The sequence below is a fragment of the Strix uralensis genome, chromosome 13, assembly GCF_047716275.1.
Source record: "Strix uralensis isolate ZFMK-TIS-50842 chromosome 13, bStrUra1, whole genome shotgun sequence".
Classification (NCBI taxonomy): domain Eukaryota; kingdom Metazoa; phylum Chordata; class Aves; order Strigiformes; family Strigidae; genus Strix; species Strix uralensis.
The window spans coordinates 22,328,979-22,355,176 of NC_133984.1; the positions used below are offsets into that span (position 1 = coordinate 22,328,979).

The 26,198-nt window shown below is 39.8% G+C and overlaps 1 long non-coding RNA gene across 1 annotated transcript in view; it reads left to right on the forward strand.

The window, feature by feature from the left end:
- Positions 1-1,570: 1,570 nt before the first annotated feature.
- Positions 1,571-26,198, forward strand: part of LOC141949351 (uncharacterized) — a 29,584-nt gene continuing 4,956 nt past the window's right edge. Inside the window, exons 1-3 of the long non-coding RNA XR_012630736.1 lie at positions 1,571-1,672; positions 10,419-10,565; positions 11,521-11,600. This is a non-coding gene — a long non-coding RNA (uncharacterized LOC141949351). The remainder of the gene's footprint in view (positions 1,673-10,418; positions 10,566-11,520; positions 11,601-26,198) is intronic.

Here is a 26,198-nt window from a genome sequence, read left to right on the forward strand (position 1 = left end):
AAGCCCTACTTCCTGGGAAGTGGCTGAACATCACCTGCTGATGGGAAGTAGAGAATAAATCTTTTGCTTTCCTTTGCTTCTCTGCACAGCCTTTGCTTTTGCTTTATTAAACTGCCTTTATATTGACCCATGAGGTTTTTTTAATCGTATTTTCTCCCCCACCTCCCTGTCCTGCTGAGGAAGGGAGTGATAGAGCGACTTGGTGGGCACCTGGTGTCCAGCCAGAGTCAACCCACCACACTCATCCACTGTTATCTATCAGAAAAATCCACATCAGGGTTTGGCTCAAAACTGAAAATTGTTTTGGCGACTCACCCAGCTGCCTGTCAGGAGCAGGGAAGGGGACGTGTTCTTAAGCATTTGCCTTGTTGTTTGCAGGATCCTGCAATATCAAGTAATAATGGGTTGGAATAGCCCTATGGTTTGAAAATGTTTTCACTTCAGATCCAACACACCATTATTTTCAGGGCTGTTTCATGGTTTTCCTTCTGCACAGGCTCAATGTGAGGCTTCACTATAAAGTTACATAGGTGCAGGGCTGAGATGGTGATTTCTGGTGTCAGAGGTGAAGCTAGTTTATCGCTAGTCACTCAACACAGTGTAGGCCAAGAAGCCACCTTGAGTCGATAAGAAAGAAAAACTTACTCTGAAAAACCAAGCAGTTTATCTCTCAAAAGGGGGTATAATAAGTCAGAACAAAAAAAAAAAAAAAAGGAAAAAAAAAAAAAAGAAGCTCTTAGGAAGAAATAGTTTCTGTTCTGACTTTCCAAGGATAGAAAAGTTAAGTCTCTGAGAATTAAGGACTTCTTTCTTTGACTAAAGTAAAATATTCCCTACTTTCCTGCAGTCTTTTCCACATCACTTTAGCCAGAAACTTTGCTGTCTCTGAGCAGTAATCATTTACGTGAAAAATACCCTATAATATTTCTCTTTGTGGTGGCTGTTCAGTTACAAATAATGACTTTGAAGCGTGATGTATAACTCAAAGTGGCATAAAAAGAAATTGATGAGACAATTAGAACTTATGAGAATGGTGGTTGCATTAATATGTTGGGGAGAATCACTTAGAATAAAGAATTCCAAACTCCAGGGAAACCTTAAAATTTATTTGGCATCTGAAGTAGCTCCCTGAGTTGTTAGTGCACAAAGCACAATACAAACATACATAAAATCCTGACCTAGACTTCAGCTGCTGACAAATCTCCCTTTGACTTCATGGGGCCAGGATTTCAGCTGACTTCTACTCTGGTGAGTTAGACACAAACACACACAAATCTCAGGTATCTAATATGACATTTTATGGTGAGATTTAGGGGCTCAGGTAGCAAATAGGCATACTCAGAATCTCCTCCCCTATTGACAGTGATCAAATTCTGATGGTGCTTAAAATTGCTTGATATCTCTATCTTTAACATTACAGTTTGTCTGGGCTTTAAGTTGTTTTCCTGGGCATCCTCAGAGCCTTGATAGACTCATTTCAAAGCAAAACAGGGATGTGCCAAGCATGGCACATAACTGAAAGCACAATGGGAAGGGAAGAAGTTATGGTAATACTTTTGCTTTATATTGCAGTCATTGTGGTCCAGGATGATGAAGATACTTAGTAATCTCCCTTCTGATGTAAATGCCAGGGGATGCCAGGGGACATCTGAAACTGTTGAATAATTAGTGGGTAAGTATGTGTCTGAACTGCCACACGTGGGGGATCGTGTTCCATGTGTGGTTTCTTTCTCGTCCATCAGATTCCACGTGGAGTGGAACAGCTTTGGCAAGAGGGAGTGAACATTTAGCCTAGATCTAAAGTGTGTGTATGCATTCCATAACACTGGTGGCATTTCCCTTAGAAAGCATGTAATTTATGAATTACTGCTCTGGCATCTTTTTTTACCATCTATCAGTCTTTTTCCTGTAAAACAATGACATCATTTGCACGGCAGGAGATTTTAATGTCCGCTTCATGACTGAGCAGCAAGTGAAGCTGGTAAAAGAGGACAGCTCAGTCACTTTTGGTAATCAGCTCTGGCTTGGAATCTTGAAAACTGAGGGCAAAACCAGTTATTTGCACACGTACTTGCTCCACAGCATTTTTGTTTTGCAACCACTACATTGGTTAGCATTTGAGCTTTCTGACTAGAAGTGGTGTTGTTGCTTTTGCAGATAGAAGTGTTTGGCTTTATTATTTCTAGCTGGTGATACTGATGCACTTGAAATTATATAGGGATGAGATCATTCCTTTATAGCTATTTGGCTAAGAACTGGTTGGTTGTCCTGATCATCTCAAATATAAGCATTACAATACTTTCTTCTTTAGAGCTGTTGTGACCTTCTGAAGCCTCTCTTTCCTTATGACAACTGCTTGTTGACTTTTGATAATTTTTTTTTTTGGCTAATACAAATATCTTTTCTCTTGACAGAATGCTTTGACATCAACAGCTAACAGGTCTCATTTTGCAAATCACACCTTATGCTGTATCTGTAGCGGAACTGGGCTCAATGGCAGATGCATTGCACCTACAAATTTCTCCCCCAAAAAAACATTTTTCATTGTTATTTTTTACCCTTTTTGTCATTAACTTTTGTACTCAGTATTATTAGTATTTTGATGCTGCAGGAACATCTGATAACATGAGTCATGGACCAAGCCCTCACTGTTGTATTCTTAGCTATTGCTTTGCTTATCTCTTTCTTTCTTCTGTAGAGTACAAGTATACCTGTGATAAAGTAGCATATAATTTTTGTTCCACACCTTAAAAGCTTTTGTAATATGAAGGTTTAGATCTAGAATTATAATTGTGCAGGATGCCATATGCACAAGCAAAATGGTAGCGCTTGCCAGGTAGTTTACAATGATCTACTGAGAATTTCACTATTTTTTAAACTGAATGTGGAGGTGAAAGATGCACCTATCTCTGAAAGACTGACAACTTGTATGTCAGGCTTCTTGCTGGTGTCATTTAAAATAGCTGAAATACAGTGTTGCCACTCCCTCCCTCTATCCCCTGAAATGAGGCTTATACTGGAAATGCTGACAAGACCCTTATCTTTTGAGATGTCACCATGCACGGTTTTAAATACTGGTTATAAATGTTAATGTGTTATCTGAAAGATATTTTTTCCACATGTAGGCAGCTCAGGATTGAGTCTCAGTAATAAATTTAACGAGTTCAGGGGGAACACACAGTATGCTTATGTGAGTATTATAATGATTGGCATTTTTGCAAACAGCATATGATAAGTGGTACAATTTTATTTTCAAAGTTTAATCAATAGAGAGCTCTTTGATATTGCCATGCACTTTGCAAATAGATGCTTCCTTGGGATGACAGCAAAACAACTTCTCTGTCCTGGTGTGTTTATGCTAAGGATTTAATCAATCTGCTTTTGTGATTGTCATCAATTTTGATATTCCAAAAAATAAGTAGAAGTTATAACATAATTGCACTTCAGAGTGGCATCCTGCTGCTGCTAGCCTGGGTCGTCGGGCTGTACAAAGGGTTAAAAGGGTACAAAGTCCGTCACTGTGCTGAGTACAGGGGCATGGGCTATGTACCAGTTTACTCACGTGCATTGTAAACCCATGACAGCTGTTGCATAGGAAGTTGAGGCGGATCTTCAAGGTCTTAAGAAGGACTTTATCAATGTCTTGTGTTAGCTTTTGGGAGTGAATTTCCTCTCAAATAAGAGAAGTCAGAAATGACCTTCACCCCCACTACTGGGAGGTCACAGCATTACACTGCAGTCCTTCCCCCCAGTAATTTTGATCTACATGGGTAGGCTGAAGTGATTGAAGCTCCTTGTGTGTGAGCATGAGCAGCCACCAAGGCCAAAAGCCCTGGGATGGTTCCTTCAGTGGGCCCCAGCACCAGTGCTGGTGCTCTTCAGGGAGGCTGAGGGGAGCAGAGCATCCCTTGCCCTTCTCTGGGGCATTTCGAACCAGCACAGAGGACTTTGAGGAGGTGCCCACTGCTCTGGGCGAGCTGTGTTCTTGCTGAGCAGACTCCGATTGCCTGTGGCTCTTTTGTTCTTGAAAACAACAGTAGCAGTTGAAAGCTGAACTTTGAAAGATCATTTCACAAACATTTGAAGGCTGGCTGCATCCACAGAGAGCTGTGGTGCCAGCCCAGCTTGTCCTCCATATTGCAGCAGCCTGCCCAAATTCGTGCTGGCCCCACAAAACCGGTCCCAGGGAAGCCTGCTTGGAACAGACAGCGTTAACGATTTGCTGGATGTGGCAGCATAAGGACACACAGTATGAACTTGGAGATAACCTTTGGCAGGGAAGTCTCTTTGTCTCTCTCATTCTTTCTGATAAAAATATAGTAACCGGTAGGCATTTGGGAAACAAGGAAGCTGGAGCATTTCAGGTGACTTGACCTGAATTTAACGGACTGCCACTAGCACTGATACAAAACCTCCGGAGATGCCAGTAGATCTGTGCCTGGCACCACTGCAGGGTATGACCCAGTCGCCATCGAGAGGGATCCTGGTCTCAGCACAGAAATTCCTTTTGAGGCATGAGGGGTTACAGCAGGCTGACATCAGCGTAAGATCAGGGTTTATGTGTGCTGTGCATACAAGATGAGTTGTTATAGACACCCGTGGAAAAAAAAAAGGTCTTTGAATATTTATTTATTTTTAACACTTTTTACTTGCAGCAAGAAGATACTGTTTCAACAGCCAGATGCTGCAGCTTCAGCTGTAGTTCTGCTTATTTTCATACAGACAAAAGATTCAAGAGAATGACCTAAAGAGAGCAAAGGGTTTTTTCTTTTTTTAATGTAATTTTATTATGTGATTTATGTGTGTGTGGGAGCTCTGTATGTGTAAATATATACATATATGTATGTACCTCTGTTTGTTTAAATAACATGTGTTTTCCTTTGCTGTCCCTAGCCAACATCAATTTCTGTGCCGTCTTTGTAAATATGCTGTAATGGCTGATTCTTTCACATTCCTTGTGCTATCTTTGCTTATGCTGAATAGCAGCCGACACTTTAATTGGGATGACTGAGCTGAGTGCATTTGCCTTTGGAACTGGACACTTTTCCGTGTGAAGAGAGGGTACCACAGACTGACTCATCTGTCTTTATTCTCAATCAAAACTCCATTAAATCAGACCTGTAGTTTGTAGCAAGAGACATTCTCCATTGCATTGAAATGCATGGGAAAGGCTGGAGACTCACAGTTTTTAAGGTTAATTAGATCCTGAAAAGGAGAATTAACTGAAATTGTTTTTGCTATCTTTTTTCCTATTTTAATTACCTTCATCTCTGTCGGTGTATTCACATACACTTTTCCCTTTATGGGAAAAATACCATGTACTTTTGAGTTTATTAAAAGCCTTTTTGATAGACAGATTCTACTAATTCTTATTTTAAACAAAAATGAACACAGTGCTGGTACATTGTGTTAAAATTTATGCGTCAGATCTTCCTATATATTAATATGAGCCATGCAGTTAATCTTTATTTAACTGAGTGCTAACATTATTCACTGCTTAGGCACTAAATGATAATTTGGTTTTCAGTTGGCTACATTGTCTTTGGAAGATAAAGGAAAGAATAGTTTAGGGCATGACCATTCAAAAGTTCTTTGGTGGGGGTGGCGGTTTCAGCAACCAAGTTGTTTTTCAGGCTCCCATTACATACCTGCTCTGGACCTTACTGTTGATTCAGAAAGGTAATCTTCTTTTCAACTCTCTTTGGAAGGTTGCCTTTGAGAACATGCTTCTTGTATCTCTATAGGAACAATAGTTAAGCGACCTGCTAGTGTGCCAGTAGAAAAATCACTTCTCTGCCCCCAAAGAGGGCCTTCCAAGCCTGTCTAACACTGCCAGCAGAGCCAGTCCCCGTGTAGGAGACCATGCAAAGTTTACAGCAGAGGAAAGTGTTGGCTGAAGTCTTGTAACTTCTTTTGCATATATCCTCAAACTTCTTTCATCTTTGTGTGACTGAAAATAGAGCTATTTTTCATGCTTACCCTTCTTATGTCAGTATACACGAAGAATGGAATGGAATGTAGGAGGGAGACATCATCTTGTTCTTTTACTCAATTTTAATTGAATTGATTTTGCAGATGGGGAAAGTTGCATTCATAGTCCTCCTCCCCATTCCAGGTTCATTCACTTCCAACCCTTTCCCCCACATCCTTTTAAAGAGTACTGTGTATTTAGTTCTCTAAACCCTTAGCAATAATCCAGGCATGGGGTGGCTTGAGCAAGTTCAAGAAAGGCACTGTAATTTCAGCAGTCATATGGTTTTTCTCGTTCTAATGAAGTTCCTTGCTCCATGTTAGATTAAAGCCGTTTTCTGTGGCTTCTTTACTGTTGCTATACAGCACACTTCAGTCATAAAAGAGCAATGTTCTTGATGGATTGCAGGATTTTCTTCTTGATCCTTTTTGACTGTTTCTGTGATCTCTTTCTTCTCATCTCAGCTCTAGATTTTAGATCTGTTGTACTGAATGTAAAACGCCTGGCAAGAACAGGACTGAACAGAGACTGACAAGATAGACTTCCAATCAATAATGTTAAAAAAAAAAAAAAAAAAAAAGTAGCCAAACTGGAAGAAGCACAGAGAAGGGACTGCTGTGGGAATGCAAAAGAAAAATGGTGTGAACTCCATTTTAAGAGCCCAGTTTGGAGATCCCGGGGTTATCAGAAATAATCAAATGCTGGAAGTGGAAGCCATGTCAGTGTAAAACAGTGCTGAAACTAGTTGTCCTGGTGTGATGCTGAGGTGAGCTGATATCTCTATGGTGTTTATGAGCTAGTGCGTGCTGCACTTTGCTTTGTTTCTTGGAACAGACCGAGGATCTCTGCAGCATATGGCAGAAGGGCAGTCACAGGATTCTTCTCTCTTCTGTGTATATTGGGCTGTTAAAAGCCAGGAGATGCCAGTGCTACTTCTGTTCTACTCCTCTGGCCCTAACAGCAGTGTGACCCAGTCTTCTGGCATGACTAAGCCCCACGTACTCTCCTTTCCTGTTAAGGACCCTTGAAGCCACAATGTGGTGATTCCCAACTAGGCAAAGGCAAGTGAGCCAAAGCTAATTTAAGAACACAGGTCCCTGCATTTTTCTTGATGTTCTAGTGCTCTATTTGCATGATGACCCATAGGTTTCAGAGTTAATGACCCACTTGAGATGCTGAATTAATACAGTCATACAGTCAATCAGGCTTAGTTTCAGAAATTATCTTGACCACTACTAGAGCTGGGAGTTTCACTTTTCCATTCTTGCCTATGTTTTGCAAGCACAGATTTGGTGTGCCAAAGAGGCAGACTGAAAGGCTCTTCTGAGCATGTAAGATTTCAGTCCCCCATACAGTGTAGTGATCAGCTTTGATTTGGATCCTTAGAGTCAAATGCCAATTAGCTACCAAGAGCTTGCAAAGAGGGTCAAAGTGTGGTTCTGCTGCAGCGTTTTCTTCACACTTAGGCATTTCACACATGAAGTCAACTAAGAGTTCTTCAACACAGCCTCATTTGACACATCCTCAGGCATCCAGGAACATCTGGAAAGTCATTGATTTCAGCCAACTTAGAGCGCACTCTCAAATCTTGGCATTCTTGTTTCTATAGCTTTGGGACTCTGCCATGTCAAAGCAAACAGGCATCAGTTGACACAAACAGATACAAGCAGGTTAAATGGAGGTACAAAGTGGTGAGGTAGGGGTGTTCACAACTAACTAGTGGCTTTAATGGGAGCCGAGTCATGGATTCTCCCTGTGACTTTGAAACTGCCAACAAAACAAAGTGGTGGGCTTACTTGACATTTAATGTAGTACTGCAGTTTGTATTAGTGCAGTGCCAGGAACCTGGACTATGGCTCAGATGCCCCTTGCTCTAGACATGGGAAAACACAGAATAAGATGGTCATTGCCCCAAGTGTAACTACTGAGATACACAGAGATTCCTTGATGTTGTAAATATCAGAACAGCCTCCAAAAACCACAAAACCAATCTTCTTTGAAATATATACTTTTTTTTGCTGATGTTGGAAAAAAAAAAAAAAAGTTATTTGGATTCCATACAAGGAAGTCTCTGATAATGAGTCATTTTTATACAGAGAAAGTTAAGATACTTTATGTAATTGCTCAGTGTCAGAAGAAAGCTATTTTAACAGAGCTTAGCAAGTTACAGATCTAAACCCATCCTTTTCTGGCATCTCCTGAATTTATTACCTTGCTAGCAGGCATATTACCTTGCTAACAGGCAAAATGCCATCCAAGCAGATGAGCTGAGGTAGGCAGCCAAAATACCATGGCCAGGTTCATCAAGTATGTTGAGGTCAAAGCTCCTGGAAGCCAGAGTAACAGAGGTGCTCTGTCCTGAGCTTCTGAGGCTGCCACCTGCTAATTGGATAGACTGTCTCTGTGTTAGCGCTGATCAGAGTTAATGCCTGAGATCAAAAGTTAGCTCAATGAAGATAAATTTGCAGCATGAGAGAATTCATTGTGTAATTAAGTTACTGAAATACGGAATAAGCAAAGCATTGATACTATGTAGGTGTAGTGAGGCAAGATCCTGAGGCACTCACAGAATCTGAAGTTTGCCATACAGTTTAAAGAAAATTAAGGGTCCTAATTTCTGTTTGAAGTTGTAGTCTGTAAAGAGCAGAGGAGGGAAGACTCCTGCAGCTAAATGGCATCCTTGCTAGCTATTCCCAATACATTAAAATTCCTCCCTCAAATTCTCTAGAAATGGTCCCACATCCCTAGAACATACCACAGGACTTTCTGATTGCTGTGTGATCTTTTCAGAGATCCTGAGGGAATTAGCACGTCACCATAAGAGCAAGTAACGACTGTTCCTATACGGAGGCAAAACTGCCTCTGCCTGCCATCTTTTGTGATATGGAGGACTCTGGCTGTAACAAAATCAGAGAAATTCCTGCCGGAGGTAGGAATGGCAAAGCACGTTGTTGGGGATACTACTCTTCCCCATTAAGCTTCAGCCTTGACTTTCATCTCCAGTGAAAATTTATTGTCTTACAACTGAGTACCACTTATCTCTATCCTGAAGGCATCCTTCACTCAATAAGGGTGAGAACTTAGGAATCATGTAAGCTGCTGAAACACCTACGTTAGAGTAATTTTTCCTTTTACAGTAGTCAGCAAAGCTTTTCCAATCCCCTTTCTTTCTATTCAGATGCTTTGGGATATGTGGCAGGTGAAGGCTTTTGAAATAGAGTGCAATCTAACCTGGAAACATGGGGGAGCTTTATTTAAAGCAGGTGTATGCACATACACCTCCTACGCGTACAACCTCCTTTTTGCCTGTATGAAAATAAACGCTTTCCCAGAATCTGGAGCCAGTGCGTCCTCTTTGCATACGTTACACATTCAGGGCATCAAACTGTGATCAGCAGGATAAGGCTGGAGAGGCCAGAAGCTTGCTTTCTGCTGCGGAACATCCTGGTGGGATGTAAGACAGCAAAGAAACCCTCTTGGAGACTGCTGAGAAGGTCTACGCTATACAGGTAGCACACACCATCCTCTGAAAGGCAGCACAGGGCTTATACAGAGGATGAGAGCCACCTTTTAAGGTAGATAGAGTCAAGCTAGAATCTACTAGGAGCATTTCATGGTATGTGTGTGTTCTGCTACTTCATTAGCAGTGCTCCGTGTAGCTTCAGTGCTCTGACCCTTGCTGGCCTGTGAGCACGAGGCTTCTTCCAGTTTTTAGCTTCATCTACTTCTTCTTGATCAGGTGGCCTGTAGCAGTCACCCACCACAATGTCACCCACCATGGGCTGCCCTCTAATCCTGACCCATAAGCTGCCAGCTGGCTCATCATCTGTCCCAAAGCCCAGGACCATGCATCCCAGTTACAGTTTCCCATCAAGGGCAGCTCTCCCTCCTTGCTGTCCTGGCCTGTCCTTCCCGAGGAGCTGAACCCATCCATGGCAGCCCTCTACGCAGCTGACTGCCCCACTCCCTGCAGCTAGAGCACTGCATTGCTGTGATCCCAGTGAGATTGCAGCCCAGCCCAGGACATCTAATGCCTCCCGTTTGTCCCCACGCTGTGTGCCGTAGTGTACAGGCACTTACTGGGAACCATTACGAACCACTATGAACCAGCACCGTGCCCAGAGGCACCTCCCCCAGCAGCAGAGCGGGTCCAACAGAGGCCTGCCAGACCCATAAAGACTTCGTTACTTGCAAAGCACTTGACATCAAGGGGCAGATATCTCACAAATGGCTCAGAGACACCTGCCCCGGCACCTCAGTAGTGACGTGCTGCACTCGGACGGTGACGTGAGCCGAGATGTGTTTTGGTGTTGTGGTCCACAGGTGTTCCAAGTGCACAGAATTTAGCAAAACTATGACCTGAGCCCTCTGCATAGCACTCCTTAGCAGCGGGCTCAGCCTTCAGCACTGTGTGGTGCATACTAACGACTTGTTTTCATCATTGCAGGGCACGGGAACGGCTTCCGCACAGGCCAGCGGCCTCAGCCGTTCCTCGCATGGCGTTTGGAGCCTCCACCGTAGCAGCTTCACCTGGCACACTGGCTGCCCACGCTCGGGCTCTGGGGCAGCCCTCAAGGGACCCACAGAGGTTTTGGTATGTTACAGGTGATCACATTTACAAGGGAAAAAATAAAGAAACTATCACTTGTTCAGAAGACTGTGTACAGGCTTGGTGATAAGTACGATTTTGCATTTCTTTTTCTTAGTGTGCTGACACTTTTTCCATAACTTCTCTTTTTCCTTGAGGTGACAGGCTGCCCACTATGCTGGCAATATGACGCTATGGAGCTGTCAACCTTTCTTTTTCACAGCCCCACACTAAATGCAGGGCAAAGAGGCAGGGAAAAAAAAAATCATAGAATCGTAGAATGGTTTGGGTTGGAAGGGACCTTAAAGATCCATGGGCAGGGACACCTTCCACTAAAATCTGAAAAGGGAGAAAGTTGTGTCATTCTGTTTTCCTTTCCCCCATTTTCTGCCTGCTCTTTTCCTCAGGTCTTTTGCCCTAGTACAAGTGCAGGTAAAACCCTCCCAGTCTCAAGTAGCAAAATCAAGAGAGACACGGGCTCAGTCAGTACACATCAACTCTAATTTCTCTTTTATCTCTCCTCGTAATCCAGACAAGTCTTGCATGTTTTCTGCTCCATTCTTTGGGTCAAGAACACACTGCTTAATAGCCAATTATTTCATACCCTAAGGAAGTTTTGGGAAATAAGTTCCTGGGAAGAATCAACTTGTTTCAGGAAATGAGACTAATATTCAGTAGGTGAGATGTTTGCCTTTGCTTTCCTTCTTAATACTGCTCCATCCCGGCACAGGGCTGAATTTATTGCTATAACAGATATGGTTCAGATAGAGCATAATAGTTTCCCTGAGTTTTTTTTCTCTTCTTCACAAAAAGTGAAGGTTTAGCCAGGACATCATGGCAAAATTCCAGTTAGGTAATTAAGTTCTGCTTACTGAAAATTCCCCTTTTAAAATCTGTCCCAGAATACAGTCTGCTTTTCCTGTGAGCACTTTAAAAGGACTGATTCTTTTTAACTTCACAGCTCTCCAGATTCTGAGGCCTGCTGAAATTATCCTCCACTGCCTAAACCAGAATGTGCAGTTCTACCTGAGGTATCTAAAGGTACATTTTTGCATGCTTAATTATTGTTGTCTGAATTCTTGTTTAGATACAATTCACGTAGACTCAACCTTGTGGCAAATAGGTCAGATTCTGCTGTCTAGCAGAAGTAAACAAAATTATTTGCATGGGAAAAGCAAGGGCTCTTTAAAACTATATTTTTATTAACACGTAGAGTACGCCATTAATAAATTCAATTTGTGCATCGAGGGCCATTTTGCATGTGCAGAAATACAATTGTGAAAAAAAAAGGCTGAGAGATAATCTGAGGCGTGCAGTCTGGAAAGCAAGACACAACAGATGATCCACAGTATAAATTACTGTGATTTTTTTTTTTTTAATTTACTTGTGCTACTTTAATTTATTATTGTTTATTCATTTGATAGATGGCATTTAATTTCAGTATGAGAGCTTCAGGATGAGTGTTTGATGCTACTGGTTGGAATTTATTCCTGGGCAGAAAGCCAAAGTGCCACAGCCATGTTCCACTTATGCCCTCCAAGCTGTATTTAAGTGGCCTTCTGTTGCCCTTGGGGTATGTTTTACACAGGAAGCTTAAAGCCTAATGTAGGCCTGCAGCTCACTTGCTGGAGTGAGGGGAAGATGTCTCTCCCTCTCTTCTGTTCTCTTCAGCAAGAAAATCAAATAATTGGATTACTGGCCCTTCGATTGTGCTCAGCACAAATGGTTCAAAATCCCGTTGTATTGGACTTCTGAGATGAAATGTAAATTGATAAAGAAAACAAATGTATTGAATTGGTCTAATATGTCAATAGTATGCTATTACCTCATTAAGTGGAATGGCTATGACCGGTCTTCTAAACAGCTAAATATGCGTAAGACATCTGCTGCTAGACTGGCCACATGAAAAAAAGCAATAAAACAAAAAAGGTCCACCCACAGGAGCCTATGAGAAGCATAAATTAATGCAGGTTTTCCTTCCTTGCCTATTTTTATCTCTGGAATAGAAAATCAAAGCAAATAGATCAATCCAAGGATCTATGCAGTGCATGAAACATTGGGGCTGATAGAGTAGAACCTGACTGCTTTGTTCTACTTATACCTTCATATGCATTGACTTGAACTTTGAATTTCCTACTCTGCCAGGTTTTGTTACTTGCACATGTTTAATGTATTTAGGGCTAAATTCTATTTGTTACATTGTGTTTTTAACATAATATCAGCTAAGACTGGGAGAAAATCCTAACAGATTTTAGACTACTTTATTATTGTCATTATTCTGCATACCATTATCGAAAATATTTTGAAGCAAATCATTCAGTTGTGCAAAATAAGTAAGTCCATGTGAAAGTATAGCTGAGGAAAATCCCTATACTTTACACAGTGGAGAAAACTTCTTTAACAGCCAAGGATTTGAGTCTTACATTTTATGTTAGACTGGTTTCTCTACGTGTTTCTTGTTAATATGGTTATCTTACTGTCCTTTTGTATTTATGTGTCTTCAGAGCAATAAATAGCTATTGAAATGAGGCTGTCATCATCACTGTGTGTGCATTTATTTCCCTTCCCAATTTTGATGCATACAGTCTGTACAGGGAGCAGAGGGCTGTAACCTTAGATGATGTAAATTGGTAGCTCCTGTGTTCAAGTGAATTTTTTGCTGGCCAAACGTCTGAGTAGCAATTCTAATGACTGGGGTTTAGAATAGGGCCTCCAAAACTGATAAAATACACGTTAAATTAGAAGCTGAGATATATTTTTGTAGCTTGCTGAGATTCTAGCACATATTTGTATTAGTAAGATAATAAATGCATAATGGATGTGACACTTACCCACCTGAACATTTTCGAGTTAAAAAAAAAAGATTGATAGACAATGCATTCCATTACTTCTCTCTTTTACAACTAATAAACTTCCAGTTCATTAAGTTATTACATGCCATTCCTCATCTCACAAATAGAACCCATAATTCAGTTTTTCCCAGAGCTGCACATTCTTTAAGTCTACAGACTACATCACCAGAGCACATTTTGTCAATAAACCTTCTGTTTGGTGGGGGAAGGAGGGGGCAGTTAAGTAAAGTAATATGAAATGCAAGCCATTTTTGTGTCAGAGGTCATTTATTTGCTTCAATATTGCTTTTATTCTATTTATACTATCGCTAAACGATGATTATTATGGCAAGCTCATGGTTAATCACTGCATTACATTTAAAATATTTTACATTCGGTTGCAGACTCTTACGCTTGTGAATCTTTAGAGTTATCTTGAACAGTAAACTGTCCTTTTGCAATGAATCCCTGACAGTCTATTAGTTCAACTATGCATTTACTGAAAGATAAAGAATTTCTTCTGTGAGCAGCGTGAAAGCCACAGAGGCAAACGAAAATCATCCATATTCTGCAGTCCTAAACCAAAAGACTTGTTGCTTCCTCAGCCAGAATTGCCCAGCGCAGATGCAGGCAGCAAGTGAAACCTTCTGCATGGGAAGTTATATGGGACTAATTTGTGTCCTATACCAAATTTCCAACACTTCTCACCAGGGCTTGAAGTGGGATTACTGTGCTCTGTGTTGAGTATAATATATAGTATCTATTTGTAAAAAATACAACCTAGTGATAAAATGCTTGCCTAGGGAGTGGGATAGAGCAGTCCGGGCTCTTCGCAGCTTGCAGTGATTTAAAACCATTTCTGGTGTCCAGAAAAACAGGCAATCGTGATGGGGGAAAAAATGCAGTCTACCCTTTGCTCTCGCAGCCCTGGCATTTAGGTGGATGCTCAAATAAGGGTCCCAATAGGTTGTAACTAACCTCCCCCAATGAGACAGCACTCTGTGAGGAGGGAGTGAGGGTGAGAGCCAGGGTGGGGAGCAGGGCAAAGGGCCATGCTGCAGCGTGTTTAGCTCTGTCTTGGGGTTAGGGGAGGGCAGACCCTGGAAAGCATTGCAGCACCTTCCTTGTGGAGGAGTTGCTATAATGCTGGGGAGGCTTAGAGGCTGCCTTCTTCCCTCATCTCCCCTCTTCTGATTAAAACCTGCTTGCTTTTTTCCTTTCAGTGGAAATTAGCAGCCGTGAGCAGTCATAATTTTCACCAGAGGGAGAAATCATTCCCTGCCCCAAACTGTCCCAGGGGGGTAGATGGTTCAATTTGCTGCAAGCGTGGTAGCAATTAGCATCACCTATACAGGGGAACAGGCGCTAAATCAGTGCTAAGTCTGGGTAAGGAGAGGAATGAAAAAGATTAGCACTGAACAGGAATATTCAAGCCTGGACACTGCTGGGGAGGGCGTGAATAAAAATTTAACTGGTCTGGATTTGTCCAAAACACTATCTTACTTTAATATCAGCTAGTACTCCTTATTAAATTTGTAGTTAACAAATACACAGGTGATTGTTGGCAACTGAAGAAATAATGGTGTCATTGGAAAGCACTTTTTAAAATGAAGAGTTGTAAAATGGTGCGATGACAACAATATAGCAGGGTTACTGTGCATGACAATTACAGACTGTGAATTATATATGAAAGAACAATGGAAAATATATTTTTTTTAAAAAATGGAAAATAAATGAAAGAGGAGCAAAAAGTTTCTAATTGATCCTTTTCCCAGAGATCACTCAAAGCAGATCTCATGCAGAAAGACCTCTTTGTGGAAGATGCAATTCGTGTATGTTCAGTCTCTGCAACAGTCCCTCACAGCTACAGCAGAGTATACATCTGCAGATCCATGTTGTTGCTCACTCTTGGGCTTACCTCCATCCAGACTTGAAACCCCACTTAGAATATGTCCTGACTTCATAGTACGGGAATCATGCTGTCTGGGCTATGTATTGCTTTAGGCTAACCCCTGAAATGATGGCTCTCTAGACTGTCATGGAAGTGAGTTGATAATGCTTTTGCCTTATCAAAGCATTTATAAAATCAGATTTACCTAGATAGTGAAATATATTCTAATGGAGTTTCTTAATCTACTGTCACTCTTTACCATGCAGTTTGATTAATCATTTATAACTTTAGTACATAATATATGAAAATTACCAATGAGCTGAAACCACTGTAAGTGCTCACAAGAACCAGAAAAGCAGACTGGGCTCTGTGGGCCTTCTGTCCACAGAAATCAGTAAGTGCTGGCAGCTGAAGTTTAGCCTCCAAACTTCTAGAAAAAAGTAACTTTATTTACATGAGCTGACACCTCTTGAGAGGCCATTGCACTGAATTTATCCAGTACTTCGGAGCTCTTGCTTTATGTTAAAAAAACAAACAACCCTCTCTATTTTTAAGCCTGTTGCTTGTTTATCAGGGAAAGTTTTAACGAGAAAGGTTAACTCATCAATGTTAAGTTTTCTTAGGTGAAAGGTTTTTTTTTTTCTCTGCAAGCAGTTTCTGTTATCTGGCACTCCTGAACTAGTGGGTAGCATCCATGAATAGTGCTATCCTGCTTTAGTCTTTTATTAAAAAAAAAATCTAAGAAGTTATTGACTACTGTAGCATCTGTACTCTGTGGGCACAGTTAAAATAGACACTTAAGAGCTGCATGTCGTTTCTGTAATTCCAGAATTGAAATAGATATGCTCAGCCTTTCTGCTGTAACGTAAGCTGTTTCAGTAGCCAGATAATTTATGATTCAAATTAATACATTTGACAACATGGGTGGTCTAGGTCACATCTAGTAACTTAAGCATGTATCCTTGCTCATTGCTGTAGAAAAAAGCAAAGCTAGTTAAGAGATCAGCATTCATTCCTGGCATGCTGGCTGTTTTTATTTTACAGGCCTATCATGAGCTGATATGGTAGTCACTTTTTTTCCTCCTGAGTGAATAAATTCCAAGGCCTGGAGCAGTGCTTGGTACGCTGTAATTCTTGGCCATAAGAGCTATGAGATATGTTTAAACTGAATGATCCACTGCTTGGTGGAATGGTGGCTTCTTTTATAGCCCTCTTGTTCTTGTAGGCAGAAAACCATCGATACAGACTATGAGGATGAGGGCACATTCACCATATTCTGGTCTTTTCCTGACTCTTGCATGTACTTTTGTCGTGCCTGGGACTCCACACACCTCACGCACTCAGGACCAACTAGGTCCTGTCATTAGTAGTGGTGTTTTTTCTCCAGTCTATATTTTATTTTAAAACTCTGATAATTTCTAGGAATGTTTGTACCTCTCTTTAAAGTATTTCACACTCAAACCCATTTTTAAAGATGTTACTGTTCCTCCTAATAGTACTTTCTCTACCTGCACCAAAAATGTTTTTCTTCCAGACAGACTCTACTCTTCCTACCTCCTATTTACTCAGTCACCTTGGAAATGTAGAGCATTACTGTACAAAGCACAGCTTTTTCACTGGCTCTGTGACTTTAACAATTGCACTTATTGTAATTTTTCTTCTCTTCTGACCATCTTGAAAGATCTAGCAATATTATTTTATCCATTATGTGACCTTCTTACTTGACATTCCTTTGTCTTTGCTCTAAAGCCAGACATGAAGAACTGAACAAGGCTGGGATATATGGGAAAGGAGAGGCCAGGATTGTTTCACGTAGATCACAAATAAGATATGTCTGGGAAGTTCTGGTCTGTAACACTGCATTAAAGACAATTGTGTTGCAAGTCTGGCTAAATGCTAAAGAATAACACACACGCTCATGACTTCATATGTAAAAAAATCTTTCATTTATAAAAGCAAGGCGACACATAACATTTTTTTATACTCATGCTGGATATTATTATTGAAAACCCCCCACCCTCAATACCACCACCCCCACCCCAGACTTCACCAGGTTTCTACTAGTGAGTAGTATGCTTCATAATTTTGTGTGACAAACTGTTTTCATGTATTTAAATATAATGTCTGTCTAGGTACTGGTTTTATTTTCCTGTTTAAATTATTCTCCAGATTCTCTGGCCTTCAGTCAGTGCACTGGCTAATTAAATTATTATTCCCAATAATGAGATTTGACACAATCTATGCCAGTTACCTATGTGACCTGCTAAGTAGGTTAATTGGCAACCCTGAATAATTATCAGCCACCTCATCTTGCTGACTGAGAATTTGACAATAAATGAAACATAAAGATGCTGAAAAAGACACACAGTTTTTCATTTCCATTTCTGAATTGTTTCAAGGAAACCTTTTAACTAGTAGCTTATTAATACAATGCAGCAATCAAAAAAATATCTTGTGAACGTTTTGGTTGTATAAAAATATAGATGTTTGCTCTTGTGCATCATCATGGCTTCCTAGGAGAAAAAGAAGTCTGTGCCATATTAGATAAACAGGCCTCTCTATTCTCTAAATTGCTTGTATAAGTGAATTGTTGCATCCTCAGAGAGCAAGCTCAGAAGCAAGGAAAGTTCAAGAAGTCCAAGTGATACTTGTGACATCGCACGAATCATGTTTTAATGTTTTTCAGTGAAACCTTGAGAATTAGGAATTAACTTTATTGTTCAGTGAAAGCTGTGATTCTTCTATTCCCATTCCTCAGGAAACAGAGTTAAGAAAAATAAATATGGTACCTGCTGACACTGGCATGTATCTATCTATCTTTTCTACCTTGTTCATTTCTGAAAAAACAAAATTATATTTCCTTCTGCCCTAGAAAATAGAAGATTTTAGAGAGGAAGCAGAATGGACTCCTAGGCATGAGAAGGTGAGGAAAAATATCTAAGATTTAAACTTGTGGTCTTTTCACAAGTTCTTTTCACAATCAGCCCATATTATTGGTTCAGAACCATGGACTTAGACTTCTCCCAGAGTCATTCCTCTGCCCTGGTCTGAAAACCCACCAAAACTTGGGGTAGAAAGAACAATCAAAGCATCCATTTCTTGTTATCAGCAGTTAATGACTGCAACATAAAGTGTCTTCACAGAGACACTTTGGAGACCCCCTCTTGTGCTCCTGGGGTGAGAGGAGGAGCTGCTCTGCCTCATCCTCGGGCATGCTTGTGGCACAGCTGTCTGCCCCGAGCCAGTCCTTCTCCACTGTGGCCCTGCAGCCTGCGAGCACGGGCACCTCTAACCAAACCACACAAATAAGCATTAAATGCATAGTAATTTTGGCCAAGTTAAATCTGATTATCTTGTTGTGCCACCTCTCACAAAATATTAGCACAGTTTTCCAGAAATTAAAATCTTGCAGGGTCCTGATGTCACATCCCCTCTGTCTGCCATCATCATTCTTCTTCCTTCAGCCTCTGTGTGTGCAAAAATATGTTTACATTCTAAGCACATGCCATAATGGAAAGCAAAGTGTGCACTTTTGTGTGTCCAGAAAAAAGATTCTTCAAGTAGATACCCAGTCCAAAGCCATTCGGTCTTTCAGTTAGTTGGCTTATGGGCTTTAAGTGGTACAATTCAGAAGAGGATCCTGGCTACGATGAAATCACTTAAACCTGAGCCTGAGAAAGTAAGCAGAGCTCAGATTTTGAGAGCATGACTCACATGTTAAAACCAAACATATGCTCAAGTGTTTTTCTGTATCATGGCCATATTGAACTATAATGACCTAAGTAGATTGACTCCCCAGACAAATTTACACTTCCCTTTCCTCCTACCCACACATATTTGCACCTCAGCCAATCACTTACGTCTTGTAATTCCTACATGCTAAATATATTGAAAACTTTATAGCTTGTTTAATATCTTCTAAGCGTGGCTTTATTTCCTCTCTTGATTTCCTTTACGATACATCAACAGGGCTTTTTTACCCCTACCCAGAGTATTTCAATTTTACAGTACAAATTTAATCAAAGCAAAATTGTTAAGGCTTATTAAAGAAGATGCACTGTCTCTCTGTGCTCCTTCATCTTGCCCCCCAACCCCCCACACCATGAGAAGATGAAGAAGGTGCTGAAGATGCACATCAAGTAAAACTACTGTCTACAAATGGCAAAAATAATATCTTTCAGCTCTCTGCCTCTGGATTTTTTTTGCCACTATGTGGTCCTGATGTCTAAAATTATAGGCATTTAGATGTCAGGTAGCAGGAGAGAAAAAAAAATAAAAAGGATGAGGTATTATAGTAAAATAGCAAAGAACTGATGTCTTGGTGATAGTTATAAGGTCTTTTATTCCTTAAAAATAGCACAGCTTTATAAAGTTTTTATCATACCTGATAGAAAATTAAGGGCTGCTGATATTTTACAACTCATTACTCATTGCTTGTTGATTACATAAGTGTTTTTGAATGAAGGAGCACTGTAAGGTCCTGTCAGAAGCTAAGCTGACATGACTTCTGTCTTTCCTTTTTATTACGATAGTCAATAGCTCAGTTGTAAGGAATAGAATTGCTCTTTGTGACTGTATTAGACATTCTTTTGGGAGAGCTAGCTAAAATTTGAGAGCAGAAAAGCATTTCTGGAAAAAAAAAAAACAACCCAGCATGCCAGACAAAGCAATAATAAGTGGACGGAGCTGAATTTGAGACTTTTGGGTTAGGTTAGAACCTAAATCAAGACAGTATTGAGTCTGTAAACCCTGTATTTTTAGGGGTGGCTATATCAAAATCAATACTGCCTTCTTGCTTTATTTGTAATTTTGCATACATTTGTGCAGACAAATCCATTCTACAATTATATGTCTTTTCTTGAGCTAGAGTCTTCTATTTGGTATGTGTGACCTGTGTACTGTGGCTCTATGTAAATTAACAAAAGGTGTATTGTATGTGATATCCCTTGCCAGTGCTCTCTACTAATGACATTTATGAAGGAAATGAAATATCTATGCAAATTCTTCAATGCATAAATTATGTACAACTCATATATATAAGTTCTCTACAAGCTGTTCACCATTATCTCAGCAATAATTCTTTTATTTTCTGACAAAAGGATGCAAGCATACATTGATCATCAGAATGTGAAAGCATAAACTGTGGGCATTAATGATCTAATGCTTTGCATTTATGCAGTTTCCCATCCAAGATCTTCTTATTGTATCCAGTATATCTGATATTATATTATATTATTTAAACATACCACACCTTTGTGAAAGGTAGATGTTTGTATACCCATTTTGCAGATAAAGCTGCAAGGGTAAATGAAAATTTACCTGTCTGTGCCTACGTGAGTTAGGCATGAATCTTGTGATCCTGCACTTGGGATGATCCTGACTGTTAGGAAAGTTCAGTGGGGCTTAATAGCTTAGGCATAGTTATATGGTCCCTGTTCAGAACTAGTTTGTGTTGGCCATTTCAGAGTGTGCGTAGTGAAAGCCTGTCTCTTTGTGCACCTGCCTACATAGACTTGCCTGAAATAAACTTGAAAATGAGACTTCTGTATCTTTGAACATTTAGAATGAAGATGCTTGCTATAAAGCCACTCAAAAATCTGAACCTAGTCTCCAAAGTTAAACCATCGAGCACACCATCCTCAGGTCCCTGTGTTCTGCAGGTTTTAGAACGAAAAAGCATTGCTAATATTTTGATTAAAAAACATTGCTTATATTTTGATTAAAAAACATTGCTTATATTTTGATTAACTGTTTTGTAGAGCAAAACCACTGCATTCCCAGGAAGCTCATTATGCTAGAGAAATGCATCTATCACAGGTAACATTTGCTATCTCCTAGTGCCTCTGATTTTCGCTTGTGCTACCAGTCTTCCCTTATCTATGTCGTAAGTACTCTGTGTGTGGTATTTATGAGATAATATCCAGGTATGATGTTTAATCTCTTAGCAGGAAAGAAATAGCACAATGCACTTACTCAGCAATTCCTTCTGAATAGTGCTTAGATGATCTGGTTTTCCATCCCTTGATATCACCAAATTATTACTTCAACAAAATTGGTAGCCTGCAGTGCCAACACACACACAGCTGAAGTGATAATAATAGTTCATTTTACACATACATATGCATGTCATCCAAATTGCATTCCAAAGAATAGAGGTTAGAAAACCTATTTGGTAACATGAGTGTGAAAGGGGTTTTTTATACAATCACTGTACACATACTGTTTGATGCTTGGTATTGATTGCATCTGCTTCTATGGGAGATAATGTATATTTAAGTATATAAAATAAGCATATTAAATACTAGCCCTGTGTTTCTAATAAAATAAAAGTTCTGAATTGATAGAAGTGTTTTCTGTTATTTTTTTGGTACATTCTAATGTCTCAGAGTTAACATCAAAATTTTTCCTGAGTTAGAAGAAATAAATTCACCCTTCTGGGTAAAACATTCCCTATAGAACTGGTGAAATTCAAACTTTAAATTTGTATGCATTGTAAAATATATTTCACTGCAGCATGCTAAAATGTTTAACCAAACATAGGTAGAATACACGAATGCTTGAGGGACTGGAGACTAACTCAGTAGCGTGTGCTTGTAATTGTGGTTTAGGTGAGTTGTAAAGGTAGAAAAAAATTAAGTGGTTTCTAGGTATATAATAATGAAGTTCAATAACGAAGCATTCATTGCAGTAGAGGAGGTCAGAACTGTAATGACCACATCTTTTCCTGATGGATTGTTTTATATTTATAAATATTTCTGAGAGTATGTCATATCATGGGATGTTTTCACCAGGGTACTGCAGGTGCAGAAACTCTCTTCACAAAGAAAAACCGCATTGGCAATCATCCTAGTTTCCCTACAGCTTACTCTCTAAGACTAAAATTTGCTTAAGGAAAAGTTCAATAAGAAGGCGTATTTGGTGTCTGAGTCCCACAGAGCATGGGGCTGGGCAGAAAGATCTCTTCAGCTTCCCATAGCTTACTCTGCCCCACACTGGATACCAGTTATTGCCCTGTGCTGTCTCTGTGTTTTGTGGGGCCACTTTTATGAGGCAGATCAGTGGATTGATCCCCATTAGAAGTAACCAGTCAGAAAGTTCAATTAAGATACTAAAAGTAAGTAATTCCATTTCATAAAGTAAAATAAATCAGTTTATACCATCAAAGGAACTATTAAAATCTGATGGGCTTGAAAAAAAATAGACTTTAAGAGTTCTGATACTAAACAGCAATGATTTCATTAAATAACAGTAAACAATTGCTATCTCTTGTTTGCAGTTTAGGAATCCATTTGGTTCCTGAGAATACAAACCAAGCCCAATAGCTAGCAAGGTACCTTTACTATGCTTTACATATACAGAAACAATCTGGACTGAATAGGGCACTGTCTAGCTTTATATAACAACCAATAAGAGTAGAAAATAGCTGTAACCCTAATGAATGTGTTTTGACTACAATCAATTTCTTCTTGTGAAGTCTACATGACAGATGAAGATCAAATTACTGGTACCCATAACAACCTGAGAAGCAAATAGTCCCATTAAAATATTTTGCCAATGTTCATAAGCCAATGCCTCCCAGAACTCCATCTCTGTCAAGTAAATAACTTCTTGCTTCCTGTTAAATACAGAGAGTACAGGTTACTATGGTGATTGACAGAACACAGAATAAATTCTGATTCATCATAATTGCCACATGCTAGGGGAAAAAAATATCTGAACATCATCTTGCAGTTTCGAGCTGGATCTCTGAAAAATATTTTGAGAATATAAAATGATTTGATGATGTCCAAATAACAGTGGATGAAGTAGCTCAAAAATGAAAGCGTTCTCCCTCCAATAAAAGTTTTCAGGTCTGAAACATCTTAAAACTCATGATCACAAACCTTAGGTTTTTTTGTCCTTTCATTCTAATCAATGAAACATATAGAAGTGTGACAACTGCAAAGACCTACAGAGAAATACTATGGGTCACGTTGTCATGCACGTACATCTTCATCTGGGTCATGGACACCCTCGCCTTTGCCTGGCATGTACTTTCAATGCTCAGGTGTTTTCAATCCCATTTACTCTGTATTTTACGTTAAAAGGGCTGAAACATTGACATTGGGTAGCCACCGAGCAGGGACTGCTTTCATGTCAGAATTTTGGAGGTTTCTCTCTTTTGATAAGAAGGACACCCGTGCTTTTACTTGCACTTATTTGCACTCACTGTTGACTTTGCATTCCCAAGGCTTAAGAAAGTAATGAAGTAGCATTTACATCTCCTTTCTCAGTAATGTACGCTTTAATATATGTAATCGACACACTAGTTTTTCAAATACATTCAACAAATTTCACACCACAAAATTAAACGCCATGTTATAGTTATTTCCAGTCATTCCCAGTGTTAGTTTCTTGTAGTGAAACACAACTTTATCATAGCACAAGGCCTTCCTGTTGATCTTCACAGTGCCATCGAAGTGGTTTGGAAGCAAGGAAGGCAGCACTAGACTAGTACAACTGGGTGGACCTAGAAAAAAGCCACTTGTTGTTGCATGGCTTTAAATTGTATGCTGTTTGTTTTTAAATATTGCAGCTTCTTTTAGCCTCGGTGCTAGATCAGATCTACAAAATATCAAAATTAATTAAAACAGAAAGATCACCTAGTAGTTTGTCTATGACCTTAAGAGCTCAACTCTGCCAAGTCACCAGAATCGCTATTTATATTCATTAAGACCTGAAGAGCAGCTTTGAGACGTGTGTCTGTTTTTTCCTACTGTATCCATTCAGTCTACTAATAGGATCTCTTCCTGCTACCCCAATAGGTTTTTGAAAGGGATGATAGCCTACTTTTAATTGTAAGGCTGCACAGGGGACTTATTTAGTGAAAGTGATAAAAAAAATTATCGTCCATTGTAAGATACTTCTAACTACTGCCCACTCTGGAGGTTTGGAGCCCTACACAGTTATTATCTAGCTGGTCCCTTTCTATCAGTTTCATCTCTAGTCCCAAGCATTCTCTCCCCAGACATTCATGGTAGTGAATTTAAGTCTCACACTGCTTGAGTTTTGTGTAAGTCTTCTACAGTCTTTATAGTTCAAAAGGACGTGCCTGTGGGTTCACATATATATGAAGCCTTTCCCTCAAAAGGATTAAAAGCAGGAGGTTCAAGGGCTAGTAAAATCCAGAGCCCACAGCTTTTGTCATTTGATGATGTTACAGAGGATGTTTCCTTCCCAGCTGAATCTTGCTTACCGCTAGCATACAAGTTCTCAGTTGGGGTAGCTCTACTTTGATACCTGTGAGAGAATTGCAGATTCTCTCTGACATGGTGTCTCTTCCATATATCTAAGGCAGGGGGGAGGGGAGAGAGAGCAACAGAAAGAAAGAGGTTGTATCTTTCACATTTCACATTACTGGCAGCCTTTCCTGAATTTAAGGGCTTCAGGACAATGTAAGAATAAAGTTGGGATTTTTTTCTTAGAAGACATACTGTAATTCAAACAAAAATCAATTCAGCAAAATGCTCTGATCTATGCCTCAGATCAGACTTTATAATCTAGCTGTATAATCTATAAAACTGGTAATTCACAAGGTAACAAGTGTTGTTATTCTGCATGTGTCCATTACAAAGTAGCTCTTATTTCATAACCTTTAACTAACTGGTGTCACTCTGGTGCCATTCTCTTAACCCATCACTTCTCCCTACCATGGGTGCCTTTTGTCTTTAAAATGCCATATCAGCATTTGCAATCTCCTGGACAGAACATTTAAAATCTAAATAGTTGTAGCAAATATATAGAGACACTAAAATCAAACTTATTCAATGAAAATCTGTATGGATGAACAGCTCCTGCAGTACCAGCTCTTCTCTAACCTGAATATCATTCTATATTATGGCCTGGCTGATATGATTGCATCACAACTGAGCCATAACCTCTAAAAGCACCAGCCATTTCAGTTGCACCTTTATTTAAACAGAACAAAAAACAAAACAACAAACTCCCCATAACTTAGTTGCCCACTAACAGCTTTTCATAAATGGTTCTGTATTTATGTGTATGACTAATACTTGTGTATGACTAATAACTTCTGTGTCAACAGTGTAATCATTCCTGCTAACTGTGGTTTTTGAATTGAAGAAACACCTGGATTATGGGGACCTGAAGAACTGCTGAGGCTAAATCTCCTCTGTAGCTCACGAGCATCAGTCTTTTATGTCATGAATACGCCCCAAACTCACATAGTTACAAATGCCTGTGTAATGGTCTGGCTGTGCCTCCCTAAACTGTATTCTGCATAAATATTTATGCCTTCTTATTTTTACCTGGCGTGATTGTGGAAAGCAAATATAGTAATACGAACATGCCCTCAAACGACTCAATTTTCATCTCAGAAAGCAATCTAGTAATTTTTCCCATGTTACTCCAACATTAGTAAAAGTTCAGGCAATCAACAACTGTCACTTGTACCAAATTCTAGACAGAATATATACTTAAAACCCTGAATTAAATTTTAAATCCAGTTCTTAGTTTTGATACTAAATTTTTTTCTCTGTAAGTTTCACCAAGAGATTTGTTCTTCCAACTCTGCTGCTCTAAACAAATAGGAGATTTCCCAGCTCTACACGCATAAATGACAGGAAAGCAATCAGGCACAATGGTAAGTCAGATGCAAGGGCTACTAACAACAACCTGGATCAGTTTGACCACCGTATCTTCAGGGGCTGTTGTTACTAATTTTTGTTCTGAATTGTGTTTTCTAGTATAAATTATAGGGGAAGGAAATAATAAAGAATACTTATAAAGACCATTTAATGGGGCAAGTCAGTGCCCTAGTGAGAGATTTCAATAAGAGTGATTTCTTATCAAGCAGAAGCTTCAAAGCAAGGGCTGTGCACACTGTTTCAGGTGGAGAAACTGACACTTTTTGGAAAG